Genomic DNA, 15,013 nt, shown 5'->3' with positions numbered 1-15,013 from the left:
TTATTTTTTATTTTTTTTTTTTTTTTTTTTTGAACTGCGACTTTTCGACCTTTCCAAGTGTGACACATGTTTTTTTGACAGGTATCTTTAAGATACTTCCACCACAAATGGCATTCCGTTGACACTGATATATGCAGGGGATTTTCTAATACATAAAAACCATTTAAGTCTGGCACTCTGGAGACATTGACGTCTTAGTCACAGCTCGGAGAATTCAGGCGGCTTTTTTTAAGAGTTTTTTCGGTCAGACATTTAATATTTTAAATTATGAATTTAAAAAGTTGTTTAATTTTTTTTTTTGTTAAAAATTTATCTATGCCTTTGCTGCTGCAGCGCCAGAGAGGCGCACAAGCACTCGAGCATTTACGACTCTTCTCATTAAACTATTCCTTTTAATATTCAATTCAATACTTTAGGATCTCCTTTTAAAATCTATAGACATTCTAAATATTTATACTGTACAAATTTGCTAATTTCTATCTTTTCAATTCTTATCATTTCAAATCTAACTGCAAATAGTTTTACTTTTTATCGTTAAACATTCTGGCGTTTTTTTATCTCCAAATTCATTCTTATATCATCTCTCTCTCTCTCTTTCTCAACTCTCTCTCAACTTTTGTGTTTTGTTATTATTATCTTTTAGAATTTGTGCAAATGTTCTCAAATTATTGAGTTTGCAACAAATACTCGATTTGTGGTTCTTGTTGTGTCTTCTTTGTACTCATTACAGTTTTCCTTTCAAGTTATGCCAAGTGTGGGAGTGGAAGGGGGCGGGGGAGGGTAGCAGAGAGTTATGGTTAAATTCTAGACCTTATAATCATGACAGTTAGACACGCCAAGGAGTTGCCTTTAGTTGCCCAAATGTTTGACTGCGTTTCCTGTTTCACGAGCACAAGTTGTTGTTATTGTTGTTGTACAAGTTGTTGTTGCTTTGTTTCGTGTCTGAAGTTTGTTATTATATTTAAATAATATCATGATTATTGCTTAGCTTTTCATTGTAGTTTTGCTTTAGTGATGTACAAATACATCGATGATTTTTAACTCTTAAGTGCGATGAATTTTTTTTTTTACTCCGGATCGAATTAAATAAATTTTTGCAAATCACAAAAGTTCCTGTTTTCCAATATTTTTTATAGTATAAATTATTTTTTAACGAGCAACAATAACGAAGCAAGGAACTAAGTGAGTCATAAAAATGTATATTGATTAACAAAACCAATAATTAAGAGCCCGAAAAATTTAAAAAAATTTTAAATGATACAAAATTCGTTGCAAGCATTGGAAAAAATCCGAAAAAAATAGCACAATTAAATTAATAAGTATAAATAATTATTTAGTTTGGTTTTACATCACTAAAGTATTCTTTTATGTTGTTTGTTGTTGTTTTTCTATGCACATGTGTGTGTTGTTTCTTTAACTGTGTGTGTGTGTGTGTGTGTGTGTGTGTGTGTAAGAAATCATTAGAATTCCTCGACGTTTTCCACTCGCTATCGAAGACATTTCGTGTGACGCCATATTTGTCAAATGACGTTTAAATTTATGAGCAAATGATATATGAGTAACAGGCACACACACAACGCACACACACACACCCCTGAAGACACACAACACACACTCACACACTTGAGTGCAATGTGAATGAATGCAATGAACTTTTCAAGTGTGTGACGCTTCCCAGCAGAACTGGACCTCAAAGAAATATTCAGGAAAGGTTGAGGAACATTTCCTGGTCATTGAGAAAACATCAATCCGTTTGTATGAAAATGATTGAGGAATTTAACATTGGGAGTTCCTAGGAACGAGGAATGAGGAAGCTTTCCTATACATTTCTCAGCAATTCCCTAACAAGAAACATTGGTGACTCCTCGTGAAACTCTGCCAAAAAATCCCAAAAAACTAAACTAAAAAAATAATTATTTCCAACACATTAATTTTGAGTTTTTTTTGGGTTTTTTTAAATTGTTTTTTTTTTTACTTTTATTTACTTTGCATGGCTGTTCTAGTGGGGTTCGAACCGGGCCCCCCGAACTGAAAAGTTCTGCTTATCTGCCACACTCGACGACTCTAACCATTGAGCCACGGGACTTAAAATTTCTAGTTTAACAATAATGTACCTATTTGTTGCAATTTTATGTTTTGAAAAAGCTGGCAGAATTATTACAAAACTAACAAGAAAACGTCAAGAAATGACAACAACATAAAGTAAAAGTAAGGGAAAATCAAGAACAGGGAATTTTAGTTCTACTGGGTCCTTTGGAGTGTGTTATGCGTGTGTGTGTGTATGCACAACTTAAGTTCAATAGCCGCACAACACACACACACACACTCATACACACACTCACACACACACTCATACACACACACACACTTCTTCGGGTCTAGACAGCATTTTTCGCGTTATTTGATATCCTAAAGTAACCAAAAAAAAAAAAACATATGTGGGCCATTTTCAGTCTCTGTTTCAACTCTCACTCTCTCTCTTTCACACACACTCTCTCCCTCTCGCTCTAATTATGATCGCACTTCTATTGTTACACTTGTATTTTTTTCGTTTTTTTTTTTTCTTGTTATTGTAATAAGTAATTAACGCCTCAGCATAAAACTAGAATTTGATTCTTTTCTTTTTTGAAAGTCACAAGTTTTGCTTCTTTTACTTTTCAAGCGAAGAATTAAGAAATATCAGTATAATATCAAATTATTTATTTATTTTGGTATATTTATCATTTATATATGCTACTTTCGACTTACACTAAAGATTAGTCTTAATTAAATTGTGAAACTCACCTTATTATCATAAATTTACATAGCAAACTGTTGAAATCCATAGATAATCCTGAAAAGGATCAACAATTATTTTTGGTTTCTTCTAGAGCTGCAAAGATCAAACAAAGAGAAAAACATTAAGAGAGCGACTCAAAAAAAGAGCAACAAATATTTATGTTCGAGTTCGAGTTGCAGTTCGAGTTGCGAGCACGTTTGAGTTTGATTGATCACCGAAAAGTGAGAAAGAAAGAAGAGACAAACGAAAGAAGGAGTAAACAAAACAGAATGCGGGACTGAGAGAGAGGCAGCGAGAGAGAGAGAGTCTGTGAACAGTAACAACAACAAGGTGCTAAGCAAACATTTAATTCAGATACAGATACTGAACTGGGAACTGAGAGCTCAAGTAACTGGCGCGTAGGCGCAAAAGAACAATAAACAATAAAAAAAAAAGAAAACAACAATAACAAAAAGTGTAAGAAAAATGTTCAGCGATGAATCAAAAATATATAACAACAACAAAAACAATGATAATAAAGCAACTGAAATTGAAATGCTGAAAAAAAACAAATTATTTAAAGTAGAAAGAAAAAAATATAACAAAAAATAAAATTTCAAGCGACGCGTTAATTTAAACAAAACAACAACAACGAGAGCCAGAACAACAACAACAACGGTAATAAGTTAATATCAATCACGACTTTAAATCAATTGAAGATTGAACGTTTTTATAATAAATACAAGCTTGTTGTTAAAAATATTATAAAGAACTGAGAAATTATTTATTTAACATCAAATAAAAATTATTTAAAAGTTTTAAATTTTAATTAAGCATACAAAATTTACTCATCTTATAGTTGACCTTTAAAGGTAGAGCTTAAGATTTTAACTAGAAAATATTATTCTATATGTTAAATACATATTTATCGAAATGTCTATAGGTTTCATTATCTATAGTTAAATCTGTCAAAAAGTTAAATTTATTTTAAAAAAATCATTTAAGTTTGATGAAATTATTTGCCTGTTGAAGATGAACTTTTCTGATTAAATGAAAATTAAGACTTGTACTCCTATAAAGACAATATTCTGTATATTTTTAGCTATAAAATTCAAAAGTAGTTTTTTAAGAAGCGGAAATAGCAGCTAATTATAGTTTTTAATTTAAAAAACTATTTTTATATTATTTGAAATTTTAAATTACATTAGGTCTTTCTTTCCTGAAGCTGAAATAGCATTTAATTATCATTTTTAATTTAAAGCCTATTTTTATAGTATTTTAAGTTTAAAATTACATTAGGTTTTCCTTTCCTGAAATTCTCACTTTTTCGATACCTTTTGCTAAATTCCTGACCTTACTAATACTAATAACTTGTCATATTACATTGTACTTGTCTAATATTAATACTATTACTTATACCAATCTGATTGGGTTTTTCTGGGTTTTCTCCAATCCTAGCAACAAATGTTGGATCATTTCTAATTTTTGCATACCCCAAATCCAATTTTTACTCTTTATTTTTCATTTCATAATTTATATTTTATATTAATTATATTTTTAAATTCTTAACTTAATTTGTATACCTAGAAATTTTCTCTTTGCTCTTCTCTTAACTGCTTTTAGTCGTGCATAAATAATTAATAAATAAACTGCTAAAATAAATAATTGTATCTGTGAACTTATTTGGTAAAAGTTGCGAAATAATTTATAAAATTTTCAAAATAACAAATAACGTTAAATAATAGGTATAATAATAGTTTAGTTAGTGAACATATTTACTGAAATAAATTCAGGTGTGTTTAAAAAGTCTTAACTTATTCTATGTGTGTGTGTGTGTGTCTCTTTGAAATTCTCTTATCAACAGTCATCGATCAGGAAGCTAAGAAACGGCAAACTGTACTGACAACACAACAACAACAACGACAACAACAACGACAACCACAACAACGTTTGAAAGCAAAAAAAAAAAAAAAAAAAGGTCTGAGAAGAGGAAGCAGAAATGTTGTTGCCTCATCATCAACACCGTCCACATGAGGCAACAACAACAACAACAACAACAACGATTTTTAGCTTCAGTTTCAGCTGCCTTATGGCCTGGGATTCCAGCTCCATTGTTGTTGTTGTTGTTGTTGTGTTGCTGCTGCCTTAATCATCGCCAAAAACAAGTTTTGATTGTTGTTGCCTTCTGCTCTTGATGTATAGATGTGTGTGTGTGTGTGTGTGTTTGGCTTAACGCATAACCCCAAACTCCACTGCAATGCAGCTCCTCCCTTCTCTTCTCCTCTTCTCCATTCCTTCTCCCCCTCACTCCTCCCTTCCCCTGTAGAGCTCTGTATCCAGAGTCCAGTTTTGTGTCGTTGTCGTTGTTGTTGTCGTTGTCGTTGTCGCTTGTTGCATTCGTCGTTGTTGTCGCTCCATTTTTGGCGCTGGTCCGTGGTACAAACAATTTCATGTTCCCGTTTTGTTCAACGTTTACACGAGGCCATAACACGAACATATAACATACAACATGCAACATACATACACACATATTTACAAAGCTCAACAAACAGTTGTGTTTAGCATGACTTGCATTTTACACACTGTCAAATCACTTTTTTGACATACTAAAAAAATTGCAAATTAAATATGTGTTTTTTTGTGTTTAACTTCGTTTTATTCTAACTAAAGGTTTATGGAACAAGTTTAAAACACACAAATTTCGTAAATTTAAGCATTTACTTGAAGACTGTCACAGGTCATTATATTTTTTTAATATTTAATATATGTTTTATATATTTCAAAAAAAAATGCCAAGTCTTAGGATTCAGCTATATTTGATTTATTCTAGTTTAGATAGAAAAATTAATTGTGAAATTAAGTATTGCTAAATATTTAAAAAAAAAATTGTTTACAATTTTAGCTTTAGTATTAAAATTTAATATTTATAAATAGTCTTGTGAATATACAATAGTTAGACTTTTTTTATTTCCTTGATAAAAAAAGCCGTTTTTTTCTTTTTTTGTACGATTTTCGCTTTTGACTTGCATTGCAAACTTTAAACTTTATATTCCAAAATTGTATTTTTAATACCTCTTTAATATGAGTAATTTATATATATTTTTCAAATATTAAGAATTGGTTTTAACACGTCTTTTTAAATTTTGTCAAAGAGATATTTTCCAATTTGACATTAATTTTACGTTAAAATATCTCTGATACAGTTTTATAGCCGCTTAACTAGATATTGAAAAACCGGTCTTTATTATTTCATCTACAATTTATGTATATTGGCTTTAAAATTAAAGTTTTAAAAAAAATCCCACAACATAATTTTCAAAATAAAATATTTCAAATAGCTACATATCATTTTCAACGTATTATCTTGTTAAGATACAACGCATAAACGTAATTTATTAAGTTGCAGCTGGAGCGGCTTCCTTTTGGCATTTGTTGGCTTTGGCTTTGCTTTTTTTTTCGCTCTTTGCCTTTGCACTGTTTCCTTTATTTCGCACATGTGTGTGTAAATGTGTGTGTGCGTGTGTGTGTGTGTGTCTGCTCCAGCAGCTTTTCGTAACAGGAGAAGCGACAGAGACTTGAGAGCCGCTTAAACGATAGCTGAGCCTAATATTACTACCCAGCAGTTCCAGATAGGGAAACCTTGTGGACATTGTATGAAAAAACGTGGTGAGGAACAAGGACAGAGGAAACCTCCCTAGATATTCCCTAAGGTTTTCCTGACATAAAACATTAGGGACTCCTCTGCCAAGATTTAAAATTTTATACATTTTTTTATATTGTTTTTTTTCGCATTTTTATTTTAGGATTTAAAATAACAATAACCCAGCAGAACTGGACCTCTAAGAAATATTGAGAAAATGTTGAAGAACATTCCCTGGTCATTGAGAAAACATCAATCCGTTTGTATGAAAATGATTGAGGAATTTAACATTGGGAGTTCCTAGGAACGAGGAATGAGGAAGCTTTCCTCTACATTTCTTAACGTTTCCCTAACAAGAAACATTGGTGACTCCTCGTGGAACTCTTCCAAAAAATCCCAAGGCACTAAACTAAAAAAATAATTATTTCCAACACATTAATTTTGAGTTTTTTTGGGTTTTTTTAAATTGTTTTTTTTTTTTTACTTTTATTTACTTTGCATGGCTGTTCTAGTGGGGTTCGAACCGGGGCCCCCGAACTGAAAAGTTCTGCTTGTCTGCCACACTCGACGACTCTAACCATTGAGCCACGGGACTTAAAATTTCTAGTTTAACAATAATGTACCTATTTGTTGCAATTTTATGTTTTGAAAAAGCTGGCAGAATTATTACAAAACTAACAAGAAAACGTCAAGAAATGACAACAACATCGTGGACAACGTTAGGGACTATCAAGCAAAGGGACATTTAGTTCTGCAGGGTAAGAACAGACACACACATACATTAACACTCACACACACACACATACAAACATACAAATTCCTATACCCAGAGAAAAAACTAAAAAACTTCAAATTCGTTTCAAAAGCTTTTGCACGAATCGAAGCCAAAAGAAGTTTCAAGTTGAAGAATCTAGAAGAAGCAGCTGAATTTGAAGATGTTGAGGAAGAAGAAGAAATTGAAGCAGCAGAAGAAACAACAATACAGAGGATGAGAAACTTATTTTTTGGGGAGACATCAACTCGTCTCCCTTTATTAAAAAGTTGAATTTCGTCGTGATCTTCTCTCTCTCTCTCTCTCTATCGCTCTCGCATGAGCAGGCATTTGATATTCGATACGAATCTATCCGCATTTATTTGACCGAGAAAAACTTTTAATAGACTTGTCTGCAAAATGCCCACAAGACAAAAGACAAAAAAAAAAGAAGAAACAATCATTAACATTATTCACATTTCCTTTCCAACTTTTTATTTATGCTTATTCTTGTCTCTTTATGGCAAATCAATTGATAAATTTCCATTAACACTATCTGCTAATTTTTTAATTACTTTGTGTTATTTTCTTGTTATTTCTTTCTGCTTTATGCTTATAGATTATTATGTTTACTTTATGAGTTCTGCTCAGTAATTATTTATTTTCCATGTGAATTTGCTGACAAATGTTTAGTTCTGTTATAAATAAAAAAAAAACACGTAACTGTTATTTTTCTGTTTATCTAGACTTAATTTGTATAACAGTTCAAATAGTATAGCCCTGATAATACATAAAACAGTTGTTCTATATTTCTCTGTATATCTGTTATTACCTAATTTCTTTTTTAGCTTTCTTTGTGTATGATTCTTTTAACCTTTTTTGCTGAAAACATCATGAATTGACAGTAGTTTACGAATTTGGTTTAAAATTTGTTGAAAAACAAAAATCTATGCAGCCTAATGATTATTCTTCATTATTTTGTTATAATTCACAAGTTGTTAAAGACTGCCTGGCGAGTATTTTATAAGACATGTGAGTTTAATTAATAAATTTGCTAGATATAATATTTTATTATGTATATATATTTGTTTAGCTATGGTTCATATTTTTCATTAATTCTTAATTCTTAGTTTTTTTTTCTTCCTTTTTTTTCTGCTCTTTCCAATCATCCAGTAATTTAAATTCCAATTAACTTTTTGCTGATGTGCAAAAGTCTTCTTCATTATTCTTTTCATCCACTTTTCACTCCAATACGAATTTTGTCATGTTTTGGCATTTTTTTTTTTATTTTTGTGTGTGTTCCTTTCCCTACTTTTTTGCTTCTTCTTTTTGGCTTAACAGAATTCACCTCAAATTACATGGAATATTAACATTTTTAGTGCTTGGCAGCAATTTTAATTTTGTTGTTGCTGTTATTGGGGTGGGGGAGGGGGACTCTTGTCTTTGGTAGCTGCTAATCACCCGACAGCTTTTCTCTTCTTCTTCTTTTTCATCATCTTCATCTGCTTGCTCTTTTTCATATAATTCTTCTACTTAATTTTTGGAAGAGACGAATACTTTTGTCTCCTTCTGTTGCTGTCAGACACAACTTCATTAAAAGCTAACACACACACACACACACACACACACATTGTCCTTTTCTCGGTACGCTCTCTCCTCTCTCTCCTCGCTCTCGCTTTTAGCTTTGCCAAAAACATAACAACAACAGCATTAAGACCACGTCGACGTCGACGTCGCTGTCGCTGCTTTCTTTTTCATTTTTGGCAAATGTCAATTACACGCACAAAACAAAAAGAGACAGACAGACAGACAGCGCTGTCAGCGACGGCAGCGCCAGCGACTTCGACGTCAGCTTTGGCAGCAAAGCAGCAACAAGAACAAGTTTGTTTGTTGTAGTTGTCATTGAAGTGCAATTGTTGTTGTTGTTGTTGTTATTGTTATTGGAGTTGTTTTGCATTTTTTGCAAATGCAATTTTCATTGTGATTCATTTTGGCTTTTGAAATTGGCCATTTTATATGATCGTTGTTGTTATTGTTCTGTTAGTTGTTCTTTTTCATTTTGCTTTGTTTTATTTTTGTGTGTTTTCTTGTTGTTATTGTTAACCGGTTGAACAGGTATTGCACATACAGTTAGCCAATTAATTGTTTTGACAAATTACAAAATTCACATATTTTATTAGAAAAAAAAAACAATTTTATTCGCTTTTTAATAATCTTTTTGCTAATTTTATTATTAAAGAAAATAAAAGATCATCAGATGTTTTGACAAAATACAAATTGAAAAATAAGTTTGCTTATTTTTTAGCATAGTTAAATTCAATGAAAATTATTCTTCTTATTTTATGTCTCTAGTTTTTAAAACAGAAAAATAATTTGTATATAAAAAATCATAAATTCAAAATGATTTTTAAATAATAAAAATCTAAAATATTATAATAAAATATTTGCCAGAGCAAACAATTAAATGATAATATTAAAATCAAAAATACAATAAAAATGCACAAAAAGTAGACGCATATATTTTTTAAGAGAAAATTGTGTAAAATTATTGATTTTGTTAAAATACTTTCCTGACTAACTGTTTCAATTAATAGAAATAAAATTTAACAAAAATAAATGCATAGAATGCAATAAACATTTGAGTTAATAATTTATAATTTAAATACATAGAAATATTAAAAACACAAAAAAAACCAGTTAAGAATTGTGCTATTTAGCTATCCTTGGCTGTAGGTGAATTTTTATTTGATCAAAACATTTTCTTGACATACTGTAATTATTGTTTTAAAAGCGGCTGTTTGCATTTTTGATTGTTATTGCTATTTGCAATGCGAACACACACACTCATGTGTTATGAGACACACACACGTTTAACTAAAGAGCGTTAATTAAGCTGCAGGCGCAGCTTTGCATTGTTGTTGTTGTTGCCGCTGCATGGGCAAAGAGAGCGGGAGTGTGAGTGGGAGCGAAAGAGCAGGAGAGCGCGATCAGGCCAGGGCTGCATAAAAGAACTAGTTCACAGACACACACACACACCCACACATGCACTTTGTAAATAACCAAAAACAAAACATGATATAAATATTTTTCTCTTTTGCTGCTGCATAGGCAAAGAGAGCAAGAGCGTGAGCGGAAGAGCGGCTGAGCGCGATCATGCAAGGGAAATGCAAAATGCAGAAAAGAACTAGTTCACACACACACACATCCACAGACACAACACATGCACTTTGTAAATAACAAAAGCAAAACATAATAGTTTTTTTTTTGTTGCTTCGCTTCTATTTGTTATGCACATTGTTGTTGTTGTTGTTGCTGCTGAACCGGTTCAACTGGTTGAAGTTGCATACACCAGCACACACACACACACATATGCTTGCACTTTTGCTGTGCCTTGTTGTTGTTGTTGTTATATGATTTTATGTTTAAGTTGTTTTTGTAATTCCATTTTCATGTTGCTTTTTGTTACCTTTCGCTTTAGTTGCTCTCAGTCAGCGTCGCAGCTTCTGTTTTTCTTTTCTTTGCTTTGCTTTACTTTTGATTTTCGTGCTATTCTTTTCGCTGCTGCTTTTTCTTCTTCTTTATGTATTACATTTGCAATAATTAATAATTATTATGCATTTTAATTGCACTCACTTTCATATAAAAAAAAAAACAACAACAAAAAAGAGGGTTGCATAGATTTTATTTCTTTTCTTTTTTTTTTTGATTAACTTGGATAAAAACACGCGCGCATTTTGCGGCTTTTTTTTAATATATTTTATTTATTTTCAATTTTTGCTTTTGCTTCTTACTCTTGTGCTTTGCTTCTTTAAAACTGAATGCCGTTGTTGTTTTATCTCACCGGCGAAAAACAACAGAAAAACAAAATGACCAAGAATCACACAATTTTTACGAATAATACGAATTAAACGCTCGCTCGCTCGCACCCGTTGACCGATTTAACACGTCCGCCACGTTCGGCTTTGCTTTTGCATCTGTTAACATGGCGTCAACACTTAACAGGCGCAGCTGTTATCGCGCTGTTAGGGTAACTGGCATGTTCACTCGAACACGCTGTTAAGTTCACAGCTTGCGACGCAACTGCACTGTTAATGGTCATGCAACCTGTTAAGCACATGTTCGCTCTCTCACTCTGTTTGTTAGTACGTAAGAGAGTGCGTCGCAAGCGTGGGCGTCGCTCTCTTAAATGTGTGCGGCTTAAGACAATGGTGTATGTGTGTGTGGCATCTACATATGCAGCATCATTGTTGCAATTGGTCCACAATTAATTGGCAATAGAAGTTGCAATTGTTGCGGTTATTTCGCTTGGTTTGTAGGCCGACTTCGTTGCACAGACGCGGCTCGTTGATTAGAAACCAGCCGCAGATCCTCTGAAGAGCATACAATGCAGAGTTGCCACATCTTTGAAATGCGAAGAGCTAAAAGTTATAGTACAGTATGTCATGTAAATTTGTTGACAACATATAGATACAAGTAAAGGTAATTCTTTGTATTTGCTTTTTAAAAATACTGAAGTTATCTTTAATAATAATAGTAAATAGTAAAAATCCATGAAAAGTTTTTATGTATTATAAAAATTTTGATTATATATAAATTTCAACGATTTTCTTTAATGATAATCATTAGTTTTGAGTAATTTAATAAAACTAAAGTCGAAATTACAATTTAAGTTTTCTTTTTGAGCAAAAATATTCATTATTTTTGAAACAAGAAATACAAAAACAAAAGAAATAAATATTATATTATGAGTTTTTTTAATTCTTAATTTCAGTAAAAATTAAGATTATGGTCTAAGTTTTAGTCAGTTTCTTAAAACTTATGATTATAATCATTAACTTGTTTAACTTGTTAAAAAAACTTATTAACTTAAGGATTGTATACTTTTTTTCTCATGAATAAATAATTATAATTAATGAAGAAAATCGTAAATATTTGAAATTTAAAAATCATAGCAGAAATGCAGATATTCAACAAAACTAAAGATGTCATGTAATGTATATCATTTTTTGTGAAGTGGATAAGATCTTTATTTTTATACCCCGTACCTAAAAAAAAGTCTGTCTGTCTGTCTGTCTGTCTGTCCGTCCGTCTGTATGAGCACCTAGATCTCAGAGACTAAAGGAGCTAGAGACACCAAACTTGGTATGTAGATTTCTCAACATTGCAGACAGCTCAAGCTCGTTTCTTTTTTCGATCGAGCCACTATATCATAAAGCGCCAATAGGAACAATCGGTCGAAAATCAAGTCTTAGTATGAAAAACTTTTTTGTTTTATAAGATATCTCAACCAAAATGATACAATATGCATTTAACTTAGTTTTAAATATCTTGACCAAAGTTGGTTTAAATCGGACCACTAAATCATATAGCTGTCATAGGACCGATTGGTCGAAAATCAAGTCTTAGTATGAAAAACTATTTTGTTTTTTGAGATATCATATTTACAAGTTGAGCCATTAATTGTTATTTTACAGTGTCATTTAACTGTTTCTATTATTATTTTTTTGCGGTTTTATATAGTTTTTATAGTTTTTCGTGACGACAATGAAGTTTTCGAGTTTTTGCGGCCGATATCGGATGAATCGCTAATGTGCCACCTAATTGTGGGTAAGTGCAACAAATGCCACACGCTTCGTGCCACATGCCACATGCAACAAATATGCAAATCTAAAAATAAAATTAAAATATATCAAATAGCAAATAAAGTGAAAATATTGATAAATAAAGCATATCAAAATGGGCGGAAGCTGCCAACTTGCCACGTGCCACATGCCACATGCCATATGGACATCTAGCCAACTTGCCCCAAGCATTGTCAAGGTCAAATTGAGCAGCTTAATTTTTGTTGTTGCGGGCAACCAAAAATTTGACTTGAATTAATAACATTTCGCGTTTTGTCAATTTTGATAACATTTTGTTATCAGGCGAGAGGGTCGAGATGGGGTTGAAAGGTGGGCGGTAATCAGTAAGCAGGCGGAGCGGGGGAAAGGGGCGTGACAGTTGACAGATAAGGCCAAGACCTTTGTTTTGCCACTGTTGCCACTTTGGAAATTTGCCATGTAACTTTCAGTGGTATTTTCAGTGGGCGTTGTCATCTTCATTTGAGGGCGTGGCATATCAGCACTTCCTGACAGCCTGACAACAAATTATCAATTATTGTTGCAACAGTGACAGCAGCAGCACCGGAAATTTGCCACCTTGGCATACCCTGTAAAATCGCAAGCAGCCGGATATGCCCGACTTGTGACACTATATGTAACAGGCAGCAAAAATTTAGCTTTCAAGTAAAACTCAAGCCAACTCACAACTTTATACTTCAAATATACCCTGTAATATTGAAAAAGTTGCACCTCAAAACATTTGCAGTAATAATTAAATGTTGTAGCTAGTTACTTTGATCATAAGGCAGCTCTATACCCTATACAAATAATGTGCGATTGTTTACATACCCTGTAAGGCTACATTTCATTCAATAAATTGCCTTTAAAAGCACTTGTGTGGTAACAATTCCTAGATGAAGCTTATCATTTTCTTAAGTAAGACCTTAATACCCGAAAAATGTTATTAAAAACTAAAATATACCCTGTAAAGCTAAATTTTAATATAAAGTTGCGCCTAAAAGCAGCTAATGCAATAAAAATTTCATTGAAGCTGGTATATTTATGCACTGTATACCCTGTTATATTAAAGTAAACTGCACACATATACCCTGTAGAACTAGTGTTGAACTGAAAAAAGTCCAATAATTAGCTAACTGTAACTTATGCACATTTTGCTTTCTTACCCACAGGGTATATGATAGTCGAGCATACCCCTTTGCCTGCACATTTACCTGCCTTGGCGCTCTTCTTCTTCTTCGCTTGACATGTCGATAGCGTCAATGGCGCCGCTGCCTATTGGCATCATAAAATTTGTCAATTTATGGAAATATACGAAAAACCGTCGCAAATGCCGACAAATTTTCCAAAGAAAAATACACAAAAACCAAATTTGAAAGCAGAGAAAAGTGGTTGAAAACTGGGTAAGACAGAGATAGAGAGAGAAGTGAGTTGGGTAGGGAGAAAGGGAGAGCATTGTGACGCACTTCTTAAGAACTTGAGTGTAGAGCAAGAAGCTTAATTAAAATATCCTTAAAGAAGACGGAAATTTTAAGTATCAATCAATAATCCTGGTAAAACACGTACTTATAGATTCTTCTCTATTTTGTGTAATTATTACTTGATTATTATGGGACTTTATTATATAAGTATAGTATATTTTGTTTTATGAGTAGCAAATTTAAGCTTGATAGCTTTTCTCAGAAATTTGAAATTAAATATTTTCAAAATGTTTATTAAAACATCCTTTATATCAAGAAGTCGATTATTCTATGAAAATTAAGGGCTATCAAATTGTAAATGAATATCTTCAAACAATTAAAGACTTTGATTTAAAAGTATAGTCAATTATCTAAATAATAAAAAAATATATAATTTTATTCCTCTGTATCTAAAACAAATAAAGTGCGGTTACACTGAAACTTTAACTGTATAATTAATGTATATCTGGGTATTTGGGTACCAAATTAATGCTTGATAAAATTATTAAGTGATTATAAAAATCAAAAATAAAAATTGATAGATAAAAACTAAATAAAAATTTTAAATAAATATCATTTGAACCAAGTGGCGTATTTCCAAAATCTACAAATATTTATAATGTGTGACTCAATACTTTTCATATGATACATTAGACGACCTTAAAGCACGTATATTAAGGGTATTTAAGGTATTGATATTTACACTGTATTTTTAATCTTCAATTTTTCTAATAGAAATTGACAAATAACTTTTTATCAGTGATGTAAAACTATATCGAAATATCG

The 15,013-nt window shown here is 31.9% G+C and overlaps 1 long non-coding RNA gene across 2 annotated transcripts in view; it reads right to left on the bottom strand.

Annotated features, from left to right (window-relative positions):
* The window catches only part of LOC117794234, a 192,544-nt gene extending 181,422 nt beyond the window's left edge, over positions 1–11,122 (bottom strand). For both annotated transcript variants that reach the window (XR_004618400.1, XR_004618401.1), the window contains exons 1-2: positions 10,616–11,122; positions 2,785–2,872 (exon numbers count right to left, since the gene is read on the bottom strand). This is a non-coding gene — a long non-coding RNA (uncharacterized LOC117794234). The remainder of the gene's footprint in view (positions 1–2,784; positions 2,873–10,615) is intronic.
* Between the last annotated feature and the right edge of the window lie 3,891 nt (positions 11,123–15,013).

This window comes from Drosophila innubila, chromosome X, assembly GCF_004354385.1.
Source record: "Drosophila innubila isolate TH190305 chromosome X, UK_Dinn_1.0, whole genome shotgun sequence".
NCBI classification, from domain to species: Eukaryota; Metazoa; Arthropoda; class Insecta; order Diptera; family Drosophilidae; genus Drosophila; species Drosophila innubila.
This window is presented reverse-complemented; position numbering and strand designations above follow the sequence as displayed.